The 7,659-nt window shown below is 40.5% G+C and overlaps 1 long non-coding RNA gene across 1 annotated transcript; it reads left to right on the top strand.

The window, feature by feature from the left end:
• Positions 1 to 1,029: 1,029 nt before the first annotated feature.
• On the top strand, positions 1,030 to 1,947 carry LOC308077099. The gene is made up of 3 exons (XR_013932359.1): positions 1,030 to 1,063; positions 1,514 to 1,575; positions 1,858 to 1,947. It is a non-coding gene; the product is annotated as an uncharacterized lncRNA (long non-coding RNA).
• Positions 1,948 to 7,659: the final 5,712 nt, after the last annotated feature.

Here is a 7,659-nt window from a genome sequence, read left to right as displayed (position 1 = left end):
GAAGTCTTCCTTTAAATACGGTGTGTGGGCGAGCGTGTCTGTGTGCATGCGTGCTTGTGTGTGTGCGTGTGTGTGTGATGATGGTCAAGTCATACTGTCAATACATCAGTCCAGAAAATTACCTCTTCTCTGCTTGGCCTACTTTAATCTCTGGTCCTCTATTGAGGGAGTGAACATTCTTTTCTCTCCCATTGACAACCCTAAAATGGGTTTGCCAGCTTGATTGACAACTGTGTCCACCTGGCAAAATGTAATTCACCTGAGAACAAAACAACAGATCAGGAATTCCTTGGACCTAATCTTGTGCTGCCGATTACATTTCATCACCAGTCCTTTTACTTTATCGTATCAAACGTGTGTGTGACTGTGCACAGTCCGCCTAGGTGTGTGTGGACATGAATGTCTCCATGTGTCCTTGTGATGGGGTATGTGCATGTTGGAGAGAAAAAATAAGTAATCAGGGATTCTGGGCTTAGCATAAAATAACCACCAACCAAATCCATACAATTATTCCTCAAAGATAAATAATGCAATATGTTGATTTGCTGCATGTACACTTAAACTGGTCAAACCTTTGGCTAGAAAGAATATCTAGCATAGTCTCTCTCTACAACATGTATATGTATGCTTTAATAGACTCCAACATTGTCAGACACAAGCAATGTAAAGAACTTGGAGTTTGTAACTTTGTCAAAAACCTTAAATGAAATAAAAATAAAACAGCAACGTGAGGTACATGCTCCAGCATATGTGCAAACATAATAATGTTATATTAGTACATCATTCACAGCATTGCTAAACTGGTTAGTCAGTTTTCCTCTGAGATGTTATAAAGTATAACAACATTTCCCATTCCAGACAGCTTTGACCAAAGTTGCTAATTATCATGTGAATGCTGCAGTGTCTCTCTACAGCACAGCCATTCACAACCAATGACTTTCCTTCTCAGTTTGGCCAATCAGGTTATCACATTTTTGAAATCTTAACTGCCATCCACTGCAGCCAGATGAAAATCAGTTGACTTGACTTGACTAGCTGACTGACTCAACATACTTGAATTAAGGTAAGCTTCAAGCCTACATGACGTATTTATAAATTGTTAGTAGGATACATTATATTGTATTGCACTAGTATCACAAGAGCATAATATTATATGCCATGGATTACTGTAGCAGGAAACCTGGAACACTTTATGTCGTAATTGTGAAATTTGTTTGTTTTTGCAAACTAACTGAATTTGCATTTATCAATTACATGTCTGCAGAGTTGTCAGATTATTAGTTTTTTTTAAAGAAAAAATCCTCTGTTACATGTATTAAGTTTACAGTTTCCCCTTTGTTATCTTTGAGTTAATACGTACATTTCCTTTGGGTTTTACTTAGTTTTTAGGCTACTTCAGAACTAAGGACTGAGAATTCCACCGATTCATGCATGCTGTGTGTGTCCACCCAAGGAGAGAAGGCCTTTATGCTTTTATAGTCCCAACTAACTTTGTGAATCATTGTGTTTGCAGGAGACTGTGAGCCGTTTACACAACTCTGAAAACAATGCCCTGAGACTTGATTCACAAGAAAGGTAATGAATTGTTTGTTTGTATCACTGTGTAATTTACCCCAGCTAAATAATAACAATGCATAACATTTATATAGCGCTTTTCTTAGTACCCAAAGTCGCTTTACAACAAAACAAAACAAAACAAACAACTTTATCAGGAGAGAAATTCTTAAAAAGGCTAAAAAGAAAACATTAAACTAAGACTAAGGGAGATTTGAATTAGGGGGAGGGGGAAGGTGGGGTTTGATCTAGCTTTGAACAGGACGGGGGTGGAGGTGTAACATGCTGCTTTTCTATTTTCAGTATCAATTCTCCACATAATCTTGCAGCGATGACCCATGTTGGATCAGGTCGGCATTGCTTTCCCTGACGTAGACCGTGTCGTTATAACGGGTAAGAAAATATATGCTACTTTTACTTAAGTAAAATATATAATTACATCTTCCACCACTGGCCCCAGTAAAAGCGTAGACTTTTACAGGGGCCAGTTAAAATTGCAGTCACATGTAGGTTCTCTTTTAGAGCAGTGTAGATGTGGAATTGTGTTGTTTGTGTAGATAAACAACTAAATAGATCCTAATTGTATTTTCCTTGTATTTTAGCTGCTTGCACCTTGCAGGACTCACTTGAGTCTCTGAAAAGAAGCCATCGCCTGGACCAGCCAGAGAATGCTGACCAGAAGAAAAAGATGAATGCCTCAATGAAGAGCCGACAGAGAAGATTGAGGGTAAGTTATATGGAACTGTTTGTAAGATGTTTTTTGTTTTACATTCTGTGTTCCTGTAATAATGGTAATTTAATACATAATTTAATTGCTATTCTATGTTTTACAGTTGATGACCACCAGGACTGCATGTCTGGAGACTGATGGAGAAAGGCCATGCTAAGAAGTTCAGAGGAGGGAGACAAGCCGGAGGTGCCAGAGGACAGAGTGGGCTCATCAGCTGACCAGGGGCCATGGCAGCAGCGAAGCCAGAGGGAAGGCTGGAGGAGCGTGCCGAGATGTGGAGGTCTGTGGTCCACTCCAGACATGGGCAGCCAGAGACCCAGCCCATGGAGAAAGAATCCTCTCGTCGGGCAGCCAAAGACCAGCACATGGGGAGAGAGTCCGTGTGTCGAGAGCAGTGTCGAGAAGGAGCTGAGGAGACCAGGGTGGGGAGCCACCACTCCACAGAGCCCAGGCTGCTTTTATCGCCACACAATTATGACATTGAACAATGGGTGAGCACATCTGAGCAAATTGCACATAGGCCTACTGGATGTCAGGAGGACAGATGAGTGGGCAGTTTGCCTGGTTCCCCCGCTCACCAACAGCACGTGCCTAATATTATTTTAATGGACATTGACTCTATGAACTAAAGTGAACGAGAACTACAACCAAGTGTGAAGATGTTTCCCAGAGCCTCTACCAAGCCCATGTTGATTGAGGAGCTTGGAGAGAGGGGGGGGAGGTGCGAGTGTCCCCATGGTCTTGAGGAGAGGGGTAATGTGTATTTATATGCATTCCTCCTCCCATAGCCTGAGAGGGGGAAAGTGTGAGAGTGTCCTGTTCAAGTCCAGAAGATTGAAGAACTTGGAGAGGAGAGGACTGTTGTGACTGAGATTCTCCCATAGCCTGGCCAGCACCATGAGGATTGAAGAGCTTGGAGAGAGTAGAGAGGAAATGTAACAGCTCTCTGTTCTGAGGTCCTCTGTTACTGAGGTTTTGCACAGTTGAATTTTGCACAATGATTTTAAGTATTTATTGAATTATAATCATGAAGGGCAAGTGCAATGTGTAATGGGTATGAGTGTGATAAGAGAGCAATATGTTTGAGTAGTGCAATATAGGGAATGCTGGGTGATTATTGAAAGCTTAAAATGTCCCTGTTGTGCATGTGGCCAGAGTAATTGGGCTGGACCAAGTTAGAAGGGCAGAGGGTGGTAGGATGAGAGCTGGACACCACCATGTCACCTGTGTGGCGAGCTTCCTGTGTTCATGTATTGTTTGTATTGTCGGTGAACAATCAAAATAAATACACCTTTTTGGTTGTACCCTATCAAGGCCTCTGTACTAACTCCAACCGCAAGTCGGGCATTCTCACAGCGCTGCACTCAGTACCACACTATGAGCTTGTAGATCTGCTATTTTTGAATAGCCAAAGTATACTGTATACTGTTTTTTTATTTATCAATAAACACAATTTACCTGACTGAGATTGTTGACTATTTGTTTTCAGAATCATGTATGTATATATGTGTGTGTGTGTGTGTGTGTGTGTGTGTGTGTGTGTGTGTGTGTGTGTGTATATAACAAAAAAAAAAAAAAAAAAAAAAATATATATATATATATATATATATATATATATATATATATATATATATATATATATATATATATATATATATAAATAAAATAAGGGGGGGGCACCACCCCCCTAGATCCCTAGGAGAGGGGTCACCTTGTGAGCCCCCCCCCCTCACAATGTGACCCCCAAAATAAGGGAGGGATGATTGCCCACCTAGTATAGGTCACAGCCAATCATAGGTGTCTTATTGCACATGCTCAGTAGCATTACTCGAGATAGGGAGGAGGGGGGAGATCTCCCCCCTCCCAAATTGTGGAAATCCAGGTTAGGGCTGAAGGTGTGATTTTCTGGCAGCAGCCCCAGCAGGGGGTCACGCATACTTAATTTGGTACGATACCAGTCTTTACTGACTCAGAAAACTTTGAGTTTTCCGAGTGGTTTAGCTCATGTAAATACAGGAATTTTCACTGAATTTACATCTAATTTTCATCTGTTTTCATAGCCGGAAACCTTGTTTTTTTGCGCAGTGCAAGCTGTTACATGAGAGTTGAACCATTTACATCATACTTGCAGGTGTATTTATTCAGTAGATTTAAAAAATAAATAAATAATGGAAGTAATAATTTTAAGGTCTCAGTTTTAACTAATGTATTTCACAACAGTAGTCAAAAACAAAGTAAAGACACAATGGAGGAGTGCAGCAAATTGTATTGAAGACAATGTGGAAAATAAATGGTGCATTTATGTAGCGCTTTTATCCAAAGCGCTTTACATAGATTGTGCATTACATTCACCCATTCACACACTCATTCATACATGCACCGATGGCGGAGGAAACCATGCAAGGCACCAATCTGCTCATCGGGAGCAATTAGGGGTTCCGCGTTTTGCTCAAGGACACTTCGACACTAACTCTGGGGGATCCCGGGATCGAACTGGGAGCCGGCCACTCTACACCTGAGCCACTGCCGCGAACTGTAATTGTCAAACACCTAATTGTGAATGACCTTTCCTGGTCCAGCCTGTGGATGTCATTCTAGCTTCCAACGATTGCTATCATAACAGTCTCCTTCAAAAGTCATTATGAAAGTGTCATGCTAATGTGTCAACACAATTGAATTAGCGGTGGATAATGATGGCTAGTCTTGGACGGTGCCACACATTACAGGAAATTGATATGCTCACCCACACAATGCTGATGTACCCCAGCTGGCAAAATTGACCTTGTAAGATGCATTGTGCCTGTGAGAACAGATGTCCTTTATCAGAATGAGGAAAAAATCTAAGGGCATACCGTATAAAAAGTTCATTTCAGTCTGGTTTAGTTTTCTATTTTATTCTTTATTGTTTAGTTTTTTTTTATGGCACAAACTCTGCTGCAAGAGAGTGGTTAGAATTTTGAGGAGTGATGGAGCCCTCCCCACGTTTTGAGCTGGTGTTCAAAGACAGCAGCTTGTCTAAGAATGACTATTTGCTCTAACCAGGTACTGCAGTTTTGTCAGGGTAATTAATTATTACATAATGTGTCTTTCATTCCTGCTAGCAGAAAACATCACAAGCAAGAGGAGCATAGAGCATCTCTGTGGGCAATTAAACTCGACTGATGTCCTGATTATTATAAAGCAACTTACCGTCTTTCCTCTAAAATGGCCCGGCCTTTATTTGCCTCATGAGCCTCCTTCTGAGCCATTTAAATTCAAATAAAATACATCTCTCTAATATTTTTGGAGCAAGGCCTTTCTGTATTTCAACAAACAGATCCAAATAAATACATGATTTAGGTTGATCCTTAAACTCTACCCCAGACCATATTATCTCCCTGCTCAGTATTAGCCTCAAGTGGATTAGAGTGGAGGAGAGAGTATCACATATTAAAATGTGTGTGGTCCATGGAATAGTAAACAAATACATTATAATGAAGTAGAACATTAGTTGTGCTGTCTTAGAATTTGCCCATAACTAGTCACTTGCCTTAAAAACTACAGTTGGAAAGTTGTACAAAACTCTGTACAAAGGCAGCACAGAGAAGTACAAGACTGCCACGTCAATATTACAATATTACAACCGTATACGTGGCTCAGTCAGCCAATGTTTATGTTTATATCTGTATAAAAAGACACAGAGAGATGCCCAATACCTTAGCTAGAAATGTTAGCTTATGGTATCTGACTGCCACGTCAATATTACAATATTACAACCGTATACGTGGCTCAGTCAGCCAATGTTATTCGCCTGCTGATGGAATGAGGTGGAGTTTTGTCATGCCAGAGGGTGTGTGCCATATCCCTGTATTTAAGTTGATGTTTGCCTGAGATCGGGGCTCTCGCCTTTTACTTAGGATCTGTCTGATGTAACACAGAGATTACAGTGCACTGAATAAAGAGCACATCGCCTTTAGAGTTAATTGTCTCCTGGAGTCATGTCTCTGAGTTGGGTATCTGAGTTATTCTCTACCGATCTTATTTGAATTGTGTGGAAGTCAACTCTTAGCCACCAAATTCTCTAATATAGTCGGATTTCCACCACAATAGTCAATTGCATTTCTAATGTTAGTGATGTACACAGGTACTCCACCAGAGGGATCTTCACAGACTTTGTACCATACAAATTCATAAATAAGAACAAAACAAAAAACTTTCGCACACATACGTAGTTAAAAATTCTAAAAGCAGGTGTGTAGGCAAAACGGTGAGCAACATCAACAATAAAAAAACACTGCCAGCTTGCATGGTACATTAAGTTATTTATTAAGAAGCAACGGTTTTGGACAGCCAATTATACTAGACTACTACCTATCTTTTTGCCATACTACTGTGCGCGTCCTGTGTGAAAGCAGTGTAAAAATCCTCAATTTACCCACTTTGCTTGCACTTGAAGAAAGATTTCAGGATCAAATCCTCAGAGAGCAACAAAGTTTCAAGATCAATCTGTGTTTTATTTCAAATGTCAGACAGAAACCTTTTACTTTTCCAACTGGGGTTTAAAGTAAGGGGACACTCCTCTTAAATGATAGAATTAGGTTAGAGCAGTGAGTTCACCCAAGGAAAACATATTGTGAAGGTTAGCCAGGTGGGCTTATACCAGTAGCCTGGTAAACCCCCCTCCCTCCGGAAATCTCATTTGCATTTGGTTTCAGGAAGGAGGGTCTGGGATTCCTCACAGAGTAAAGCTGCCCGAACCACTGCGCATACGAACCAATCAGCGGCTGCTAGGGGCGGGATCATCCAATCACCTGCCTAGTAGCTTGAAAAAATGAAACTCCGTCTGTCATCGATTCTGCGCCCGGAGTCTCAGATGCAAGTACGCTGTGAAACAAAATGTGTGTCGCAAGCTTCTTCCATTTGACGGAGTGAGGTTATTATACCAGCAGATATGGTAGAAAAAAGGAACAGCTGAAAAGGAAAAGGCATTCTTCTCTCCATGCAATTAAAATATTATGCAAATATTCAAATAATTAGCGAGAACTTCTATCACAGAGAGAACACTCATTCTAAACGTATTCCACATAAAACATCACGTTATCATAATACATATGTATGTGATCCAACATAACAAATTATTTCATTATTCAAAATATATATATATTTAATTTTCTCTTCTTTTTATTTTCTTCATTTCAGAGAACCAGAGCTATAAAATGATGTATTACTTGTTTAGATTGGCCCAATGTTTTGGAACTACACTTTATAGAATGAATTTAAAACTTGGTAAAGCGCGCCTTCACTGATGTCTGGCCAAAGTCATCCCATACTACATTGCATTTAAATGTGTCCAGGCGTGCAGTTCCCCAAGGGGATGGAGGTGACATGTCGCCCAA

The sequence above is a fragment of the Gymnoscopelus braueri genome (genome assembly GCF_963280865.1).
Source record: "Gymnoscopelus braueri genome assembly, chromosome: 21".
NCBI classification, from domain to species: Eukaryota; Metazoa; Chordata; class Actinopteri; order Myctophiformes; family Myctophidae; genus Gymnoscopelus; species Gymnoscopelus braueri.
This window is presented reverse-complemented; position numbering and strand designations above follow the sequence as displayed.